The sequence below is a fragment of the Adiantum capillus-veneris genome, chromosome 13 (assembly GCF_014529385.1).
Source record: "Adiantum capillus-veneris isolate H3 chromosome 13, ASM1452938v2, whole genome shotgun sequence".
Classification (NCBI taxonomy): domain Eukaryota; kingdom Viridiplantae; phylum Streptophyta; class Polypodiopsida; order Polypodiales; family Pteridaceae; genus Adiantum; species Adiantum capillus-veneris.
In genome coordinates, this window is record NC_140943.1 from 11,031,614 (window position 1) to 11,041,877 (window position 10,264).

Here is a 10,264-nt window from a genome sequence, read left to right on the forward strand (position 1 = left end):
CAAGTTATGTTGTAGTATAGTAAGTGGGTCACCATTTATCCACTTTGATTGGGGATCCTCAAATTGAAAGTTGACGGACTATTAACATTCATAAACCTCATGTATTTTATAATGGAAATTCTAAAATTTTGCTCAAAGAGAAGTACCTATGAGTATGAACTTGACAACGTATTTTTTCACTTGCAGGATGGACTTCAAATCTGGGGAGAAAGTGCATTTGATTCTTGATAATAAAATTGTTGGTAGTGGTTGCGTGTGTTGAACAGATCCAGATTCCACATGTGGTGGTACAAAGATAGGGCAAGGAAATGTATCTATACTAGTGGAGGAATGTTTGAAGGATGTGGTGCTCCCTTTTCCTACAATGGATACTACATCTCTCCAAAGTTCATTATGGAGTGCCCTTCGATGGCCCAAGCTTCTTTTGCAGCCTTCCATTATAAATGACAACCCAATTGACACAAATGAAAGCTACAATGGTGATGAACAAGGGGATCAACCTGATCCTCTACTTACAAATGCAATACCTATAACAAGCCCAGAGTTTGAAACATTGATACAAGAAGCTTGGAGAAATCAAAGGGTGCTTTTAAAGGATGACACAATGATGCAGATTGTACATGAAGGGACCATCTTATATGTATTTCCAAACAATTATGTTAACTTCCATGTACTTGGTGATGATTTTGTGGGTGTGGGTATTGAAAGGGAGAATGAAATTAGTGAGAACATGCCTAATGTGGCTAGCATCACTTTGGTAAAGTGGCCCATCAAGCAGACAACCATGTTGGATGGGATCTCATTACAGTGCTTTGTTCCTATTAATGGGATGCATGCTAGATGTGCAGAATCTGATGTATCCAATGATGATAATGCTAGAAAACATGGTGATGGGAATATCGTTGCTACATTGTTAAGGAAGGGGCACTGCACTTTTATTAACAAATATCAGAAAACAAGAGCAACACCAGCTTCTGCTCTTTATCTTGCAATTGAGTCAATTCAAAGGGTTTCATGTATTGATTGTTGTGGACAAAAATACTGCCAGTTTGCAGATTGGGATATGGTGACAAGGTTACGACAATAATTTTGGGGAGAGTCTGAAAAAGCATGCACTTATTATGTTTATGATGTCTTATCTATATGCTATTAGAAAGATGAAAAGATGCGATACCAAGTCAAGATAAATGGCTCTATTGTTTGTTGTACAGCATGGTATGAGTTACATGGAATACCAAAGACATCATTTTACCACTACAAGGAAAAATTTGAAAATGGTGTGCGCCATTATCTGCATGATAGCACATGCACATTGAGACGAGGACTTCAACATACTAATTTAGCAAGAGCATTGCTAAATGAGTTTGTGGATAAATGGCTCTATTGTTTTTTGTACAACCTGATATGAACTACATGGAATACCAAAGACATCATTTTACCACTACAAGGAAAAAATTGAAATTGTGTGCGCCATTATGTGCATGATAGCACATGCACATTGAGACGAGGACTTCAACATGCTAATTTAGCAAGAGCATTGCTAAATGAGTTTGTGGATAACAACGCTAAGGAGATGCCACACATAAGTAGAACACTACTAGATTGCTCAAGAGACACTCAATTAGTGAGTCCATCAATGTACAAACAGGTTGACATTTTAAGCAAAATCAACATGACACTTGACCAAATGGGTTATGAGAAGAAGTTATCTTAGTCTTATTTTGGTAGGATGTGGAACAAAGAGTATCACATGTCACTTTAACAAAGACAAGTGAGTTCTCTAAGTGTAATGTTTGGTGTTCAATCAAGGCAAGGCTAGAAGCTAAACCTTCTCTTGGTGAGAGATCTCTTCTCTTGAGAGAGAGAAGTTCACATGGCACAACAAAAGAGTTGCAGGAGCCTATATTATGCATGGTGCACATATTCAGAAACTCAATCACAAAAGTATATATGCATAATTAATGATAAGATGGATCAAAAGAAGACTGCAATTCCTAGATTACATGTTGTTCCTAAGGGTGTGGAATCTGATACAATTTGAAATTGGAATTGATAGGTATGATCACTCATGGACATGTAGAAGGTCATTACAGTCACTTTGTCTTGAATGGTTTGTGGCCAGCTGATCCAAATCTTACAATTGGCTCAATTGCTAATTGTTTACATAACCGAGAGAGGATAGATAAGCATCCTCTCGGTGATCTAGCAACCAACGGACTACCAAGGAGCTCTATCTCACTACTAAATGCTTTGAACTCAAGGGATGCTTTGGACTACCACAACTTGACGGAAACCTCTTCAATTTAGGTTTTTTTATGTAAGATGAGACACCCATGATGCAATATAAGGCACATGTAGGTGTACCAAATTGGAGTAGAAGTATTTGCCTTTGGAAAAATGACAAAGAAGGAAATCCAATGTTACTGTATGGAGATCCACCTTTGGTACCAATGGCAGAGTATGTCAAGGCCCATGAAGAAGTGATTTTAGGGTTGAAGAATTATATAAAGTTTTGGTAAAATTTAGGAAATGGTTCAAGTGTGCCACGATATTATAGGCCCGTAATAGATTACTGTACTAAGGTAATTGACAAGCTTGGAAGAACAATCATATCAGAGGGAGTCTTATACGAACAATTTTGGCCAAAAATGCAAGAATCTCATCACGAACAATGCACCACAATGAGATTACAACAAGGAGCCAAAAGATTCCTAGGTCTTGAAGAGCTAAATGATCATTTTTGTGGTCCTCAATGAGATAGACCAAGGGAAGAGTTTGACCCTCTATCTGATGTGCACCAAGGTGACTTTGTTATGCTACTTCCAAGTGACATGTATATCTATCTAGTTTGGCTTGCAATGGCTTTATCAAACATTGACAATGAGCCTACATCACCAAACTACAAAAAAGTTTTGATTCAATATTTGGCACCTTGTACAAGAAAGAGTGGGATGACAGATACTCAAGCTTACAATAATTGTTGGAAGGGTTTTTGGGCTGTCAACTATAAGGACCCGCAAGTGTGGGAATCTGTAGATGCAATTGTTTGGTCTTGGAGACCCAACAAAGAAGGTCCATTTCAAGGATTAAGATTTGTAATGGAATTGGCCTATTTAACTTGAGAGTAGCGGAAATTAATGAGAGTACTTTTGAGAATTGACTTTGTGAGCATAGCGGGTGAACATAATTGAAGATAGCAACATAATCATAGCAATTAGTTAACTTGGCATGAACAATACTTTTGCAAGAGAGAGAATTTAGAGAACATGAAAACAGTTGAGGACCGGATTTATGTGGAGCCAGTCCCCCCTCCAATAGGCATTTGTATTATGATTTCTCCCATAAAGAGAGACTTGTTACAATACAATCTTTGTGTTCCTTGTGACCTAGGTGATGCAATGAAGATGGAAAGCTTCATGCATCACAAGCATAACATAAACTTGAATAAAGCTTTAACTATCCCAAGCCTCAGTCCCAAGACCTCAAACACCTTTGAAGGTGGAGACAGCTAGCAAGGAATGAGGGTAGGGAAGAGGAAGAATCAACATTCCATAGGAGAAAGAATTAGTTCCTCACTTATCATAAATATTCTTGCTAGCATACATCTTAGCATAGTAATGAAGAAGAAGGAGATGTCAAGCTTAAGAATTGAATCATGGCTCTTGGTTGGATTTGAACTCCATAGCCAAGAGTGTTGGTGTAGGCTCTCAACCTCTACTTGCTTGGAGAAGGAGAGGGAGATCTTGCACTTTGCGTAGTACACAATGAGAGTGTTTGTGAGTGTGTGTGGGTGAGTATACCCCCTAAGAAACCCCTAGATTTCTTGGGTCGACCCCCCCTTGTAGCTCATGCTTGAAGCTCATTGGACCCCTCAAGGCCTAGCCAATCACAAGCAGAAGGCATTACAAGCAGCAAGGGTAGCCTTGGGACAAGTGTCCCCCTTTACCCTTTGAGAGAGAGGACTTGATAAATGAAAAATAAATTGATTAAATCTCCTAAATTATCATTGGACCCCTTGGGTGGCCAACCAATAGCGGTTCAAGCACACCATTAGGGCAACATGAGGAGGAACTTGACAAGTGTCCCTTTTGCTTTCTTTGTACCATGCATGCCTTGTGTGAGTGTGTGGTTGTTCTCTCTTATCCCCCTTCTTGTAGGGATCAACCCTTCATTGTAGAGATTGAATATTGAACTTTTGACACCTCAAGACTCTCATGCATAGGCCCAGTTCCCACCACAAGCTTGGCCTTAAGGCACTTTAAGCTTGGGCTGGGTTCTCACCTCAAGTGCGACCCTAGCATCTCAAGCATGTCAAGCACCTCAAGCATCTCAATCATCAAGAGCCTCAAGCATCTCAAGCACCTCAATCATCAAGCACCTCAAGCACCTCAGTCATCAAGCATGACAAGCAGGACAAGCACCTCGAGCTGGGTCGGGTTCCCGCCTCAAGCTCAGCCTTAGCTTACCTAAGGTCAAAGGACTTTTACACACATTATTGGAGGTCTTCAATGAAGCTAACCCTAAGGTCTTATGGTCCATTGATTAGCCTTGCTCTTTGATAGACCGACTCTCATTTGGGCCCCTTTACCATTGGCCCCGTGTTGAGATAGATCTATAAGCACATGTCTATATCTTAACCCTTGTTCCTATTTATTCTCCCACATTAAGTGATCAGTTTAATATGAGAAAATCATTTGGGTCGGTTAGATATTAGATATTAGATTTTATGACATTACCTCTCTCTTGAAATCATAGTTGTCCTTGACTATGAGGTAGAAGAGATAAAGCCTTAGTCATTAGTCAATTTTACTTAGCGGCGGGTAGAGGATCCCTTTTACCCTACGACATCTTTCCAAGATGGATTACTAATCCATTTGGTGCTTGGGAGACATAGTTGCTGCAAGCATGTCTGCTCGTTGGTCCTTTTCATTCTCCCAAAGTAGAGTGACGAATTCTACTTGGTGTTTGAAAGACATCGTAATCACAAACATGATTCTAAGCATGCATACTAGTTAAATTTGTGCACAATTAAAAAGAGGACTAGTCTTATAAGATGAAAACATGAGTCATTTAAAAGAAATTTGTACATTTGCTTACTTTAATGTAGCATTGTAAGCATTGACAAGGTTCATAATATCCTTAAACTGTATTCCTTGCATCCATCTAGCATCTTCAGAAGGATTATTTTTGAACTTAATAAGATACCGTCGGATAATCTTACCATGTATTAGTACCTTGTTTTCATGCCGAAGGATAGCTTCGGGTTGTAGCACCTCTCCTTGGTCTTCAACTTCGGGAGGGTCTTCAATAATTGGTTCACTTGGTGGCTCTCCTTTGTAGGGCCGCTTAAGTAGGCTTACATGAAAGGCATTGTGTATGAGCCAATGGGCAACTTGAGTTGATAAGCCATCTCATTGATGGGCTTCAAGATTTGGAAAGGACCATAGTATCTTTTTGCCAGTTTATCATAATACTTTTGATGGCCCGTGGGATTTCTGCCCGTCGTTTGCCTGAATTGAGCCTTAGGAAACTTGAGTAAGACCTAATCATTTTCTTTGAACATTAAGGCCCTTCTGTGCTTATCAATAACAGCTTTTTGCCTTTGTTGAGAGATGGATATAGCCTCCTTAATATTTTGAAAAGATTCTTGTAGGTCACGGCTATACTCATCGGCGGCGGCAAAGATCTTCCCATGTACTTTGTCTTCCCTCAATGATCTCAAAAGGTGCTTTTCCCATAGAAGTATGTACAGTATTATTGTAGGCATACTCTACACGAGGTAAGTACTTTTCCCATTGTGAGCATTGATCTACTTCGGTAACATAAGTCTTGAGTAGATCGAGTATCATAAGATTGGCTATCTCACTTTGGCCATCCGTTTGTGGGTGATAGGCTGAAGAGAAATTCAATCTTGTTCCTAGATTTTCAAAGAGACCTTTCCAAAAATTACTGGTCATTCTAGGATCTCTATCTGACACGATGGATGTGGGTAATCCATGGTGCTTGAAAATATGAGATATGAAGAGAGTTGCCATTTGATGTGCTTGAATAGTCTTTTTGACAGGAATAAAATGTGCTTGCTTGCTAAACCTGTCTACTATTGTCCATATTCCCGTATTCCCATGGATAGACTTGGGTAATCCAAAGATGAAATCCATGGATATACTCTCCCATGGTGAAATTGGGATAGGCAATAGCTGGAGTAATCCAGGTTGCTTCCCTCTATCATACTTGGTCTTTTGGCATCCTACACATTTTGAAACATACTCTTGTATGTCCACTTTCATGGTAGGCCAATAGAAGTATGTCTCTACTCCTCGGATAGTAGGTTGAATACCTCTATGCCCCGCATATGGAGGAGCATGGGATTCATACATAACTTTCTCACGAAGGGAATGTGTAACACATAGCCTATTTCTATGGAGAAGATAACCATCCTGCAAGGTGAATGGTTTCTCTTTCTTCCCCAAAGCAAGGGCTGACATTATGTCTCTAAAGTCAGGGCCAGTAGCATACTCATCTATCATAGAAGATAGATCATTGTGAGTTGATTGTGCTTACCAGCAATATGAAAATTAAATTGCGAAAGAAAATTTGCTCACCTCATTTGTTTGTCGGAAAGCTTTGTTTGCATCATGAAATACTTGAGACTTTGGTGATTGGTTCGTAGAATGAATGGAGTCCCCAATAAGAAGGGCTTCCATGTGTCTACGACATGTAGAACATCTAAAAGATCTTTCTCATAAATGCCGAAGACTCGTTCATCAGTATTGAGCCTTCGACTCTCATATGCTATGGCATGCCCTTCTTGAAGCAAAACTGCTCCAAGGCAATCACCACAAGGATCACATTGGACCTTAAATGGGCTTTGAGAGATCCGTAAGTATGAGGATTGGTTTGGAAGTAAGATTCTCTTTGAGCTTATCAAAAGCATTTTGCTCCTTAGTAGTCCATACATACTTAACGTTCTTCTTAGTTAAGTCGTGTGGTGGTCCTGCTACTTGACAAAATTTTGCTATGAAGCGTCTATAATGTGCACACATACCAATAAAGCTTCTTAGATCATGTAGATTTCTTGGGTTAGGCGATGCTTTTATTACCTCTAACTTTGATGGATCAATACGGATACCATCTTGAGAGATAATATGACCTAAGTATTGAATCTCTTGAAGGAAAAAATCACTTTTCTTTTGGTTGAAAAAAAGCTTATTCTCCCCCAATGCTTGAAAAATCATTTGGAGATGTTGCTTATGTTCCTCCAAAGACTTGGAGTAGATGATGATATCATCAAAGAACACTCCAGTGAATTTACGATAAGTTCTAAAAATTTTCTCCATTAGACAATTGAACGCAGTTGGTGCATTAGTCAAGCCAAAAGGCATGACTAGATATTCATAAAGACCAAACGTTGTGCGAAACACGGTCTTTAGGATATCTTCATACACTATCCTTATTTGATGATAGCCACTCTTAAGGTCAATCCTAATAAAGTAGGTAGAGCCTTGTAGCTTATCAAACAAACCTTCTACCCGGGGCACGGGAAATCTGTTTTTGATAGTGATATGGTTTAATGCTCGATAGCCCACACACATACGGTATGTACCATCTTTCTCTTGCACTAAAAGGACTGGAGAACAAAAGGGAGAGGAACTAGGCCTCACCATCCCTTTGTCTACCAATTCCTGTACTTGCCTCATGATCTCCTCTTGTTGAGCTTGCGAGACTCAATAAGGAGGCTTGTTAGGCGGTGGGCTTCCTGGAAGGAGCTCAATGTGATGGTCATCATCCCCTTGTGTTGGAGGTAAGTCCATAGGGAGATCATCGATGAACACATCTTGGAATCCCTTTAGAAAATTAGACAAGTCTAACTCTTCTTGATTCCTAGCATTTACATTTGATGAAACACTAGAATCTTTTAGAGACTCTTTGACAAAAATCATGTACGCAGAAATCGAGCTCTTCATTGACTTATCAAAAGCAAGAAGATTTACAAGTGTAATAGTGCAACCACGCTCACTAGCATCTATATACATATTCTTTCTCTTGTAGGTGAAGTAGATTCTCCTTTCGGGGAACTTCATGTTGGCAGCCATGCGAACAAACCATGGTGACCCTAGGATAGCATCCTCATGTTGGAGAGGAGAGATGAAGAAGTCTTATTTGTCAACATAGATTTGGATATGAAGCCTCAACTTCCCAATCAAGGGAGTAACGGAGGCTTGCTGTCCCTTAAAAGCTGCATCAGCCCATTACCATATCTCCCATCTCAAAAGCTTGAATGCCCAACTTGATGGCCAACTCCATTGATATGAAGTTGTGAGTAGAGCCAAGGTCAAACAAGATGAAGGCATCATGCTCTCTTACCTTTATCCAAGCATAGGAAAGTGATGATCCTTTGCAATGAGCATCCTCTTTTGGAGCTTCGATGGTGGAAGCCCTAGGAGTCTCATTGCAAGTAGTCTTCTTGGGGCAAGAACGATAGCCATGTCCTTGCTCCCCACACTTGAAACACTTATGGTCCTTGCGAAAAGCTTCAAGATCTTCAGGAGAGAGTTTCTTTTTACCTTTGTAAACTCCCTTCTCCTTGGACCGATTATTGTTGTTGTTGTTGGAAGTGCCTTGGGAAGAATTTTGAACATTGGTTTTCCCCTTTGCATCATTTTTGTCTTTGTTTTCCATGGGCTTGACATTACGTCTAGCCCCTTGATGGAAATTGATGCGTGAAGCAACCATGGTGTGATGGATTACTTCGCTAATAGTACCAGGCCGTTGAGAGTTGATGTATTTGGCCATCTCTTCAGGTAATCCCGCACAAAATTGCTGTCTTTTCTTGGCAAAGTCTATCTTTTGAAAGACAGTAGCCTTGAGATGTAAATCCCAAAACTTGTCTATGTACTTATGGATAGACTCATAAGAGAGAAGCTTCAAGCTGCGCCATTTGGTAAGCACTTTGTCATTTGCATTGCTTGCAAGGAATTGCTTCATGATGGAAACTCGTAGAGTTTTCCATGTCTTTGGGGCTTCACCATTGCCACGAAGGCTAGCCCACCATTGACGAGCTGATTTTTGGAAGTGCATAGATACATGGTGTAGCTTGGAGGACTTTGTGAGGCCCTCGCCTCCAAAGGCCGCATCAAATTGCTGGATGAAGGCCAACACTTTGTTGGTAGCACCAAAGGTGCCATCATAGGTGATAAAAGAGATACTCTTTCCTCCCTCCTTGAACTTCTTTAGCTTTTGTGACCTTCGCCATGCAAGAAATGATTTGAGATGTCCTCCCCTCTTGTATTCTCTAGGAGAATAGCCATAGTTTTCGTCAAAAGAGGAGGAAGGTAAAGAAGAAGGAGAAGAGGGTGACCTCTTCCTAGCCCTTTTCTTCCTTTGTTTCCTCTCTTCCCTTTCAGAGTGACGAGGAGAAGGACTATGTGTTGATCTTTTCCTCTTGGGAGGAGTGGACGATCGTCTAAACCACCATCTTCGTGGAGCCACATCTTTAGAGGAACTTAAACTTTCATTGCTTTCTTGCTCTTTGGATTCCTCCTCTCGAAAGGGAGGGAGTCTTTTTTTGGGGGTCTCTTCAAGAGGCCTCCTAAGCTCTCTCTCCTCTTGGAGAGGAAGGGAAATTCCATAAGCACAAAGTTGTTGAGTAACTTAGGCTTGCAAAGCAGGGTTGCCCATATCTTGCTGCAACCTAGTGAACGAGATAATTCACAAACATGGGAGCATCATCATTAGCACCTTCATGTGCAAAATCAAAGCTATCAATGTTCATTCTACTTTCTTGATTATTGTCAGCCATGTCAACAAAATTTATGTATGTACTTAGTGTATGCTTTGGCAATTCAAAACCTTAGTTGCCACTCCTCTTAGCCTTTGAAAATCGGCTCTTAAGTATCTATACCCACGGCTCGAAGTGGTTAATTATAGAGAGTAGAGGAGTAGGTCTAACATAGCAGAGTTGCCAAGGGCTAGCTCCTTTCGGACTTCTTATGACTCAATAATGGTAAAGCCGTAGGCAAGTCTAAAAAGACTCCATTATTAAGTCCAAAGCTCTCGAGGTGTGCACCATATCCCACATAGTGGGCTCAACAAAACCGATAATAGATCTCAAATCCACTTACCCTCATATAATTAACAACATCAACCATTTATAGGCTACTTAAGGACCTCTCTTCTTAAGCAAGAAAAGAGAAACCAAATGCTCTGATACCAATGTAATGAAGTTGGCCTATTTAACTTGAGAGTAGCGGAAATTAATGAGAGT